Here is a 564-nt window from a genome sequence, read left to right as displayed (position 1 = left end):
AAAAAAAAAAAAAAAAAAAAAAAAAAAAAAAAGGCCCCAACTTGCTGTATGCTGCCAGGTTGGGGGGGGCACCCCCAGTGCCCCCCACTGTGTGGGGGGGCTCCATCTTGAGCACCCAGAAGCCCCAAGGCTGCTTCAGCAACTGGTGAGCCTGGGTTTTCTTGTTCTGTTTTTAAAAGGGCCGGGAGCTGGGGCTGGGGCTAGGGCTGGGCAGGGCAGGTATGAGGTGGGGGTGGGGGGATGGGAGAGCAGGAGGGGGCCAGGGAGTTCATGACAGAGTCCCTCATGCAGCATGGGGCAGTAGGTATTGCACCCCTGCCTGGCAGCAGCTGGTGAGTAGGGGCTTTATTAAATAAATTTAAAAAATAAAAGCCAGGAGCTGGGGCAGCTATGGGTGGGACAGGAAGAATGGGTGGGGGGTGGGACCAGTTTGATTTGGAGATTTAGCTGATTAGGCAGGGAATGAGTCCCTCTATGGTTCCCTCCCCCTCCACCATCCCTCTACTTACCAGCATGGAGTCCAGGTCCAGCTCCCTGCGGCAGCAAGTGGGGACTGCCTGAATC

This window comes from Gavialis gangeticus, unplaced genomic scaffold (assembly GCF_001723915.1).
Source record: "Gavialis gangeticus isolate Ggan-Ray unplaced genomic scaffold, GavGan_comp1, whole genome shotgun sequence".
NCBI lineage: Eukaryota > Metazoa > Chordata > Crocodylia > Gavialidae > Gavialis > Gavialis gangeticus.
This window is presented reverse-complemented; position numbering follows the sequence as displayed.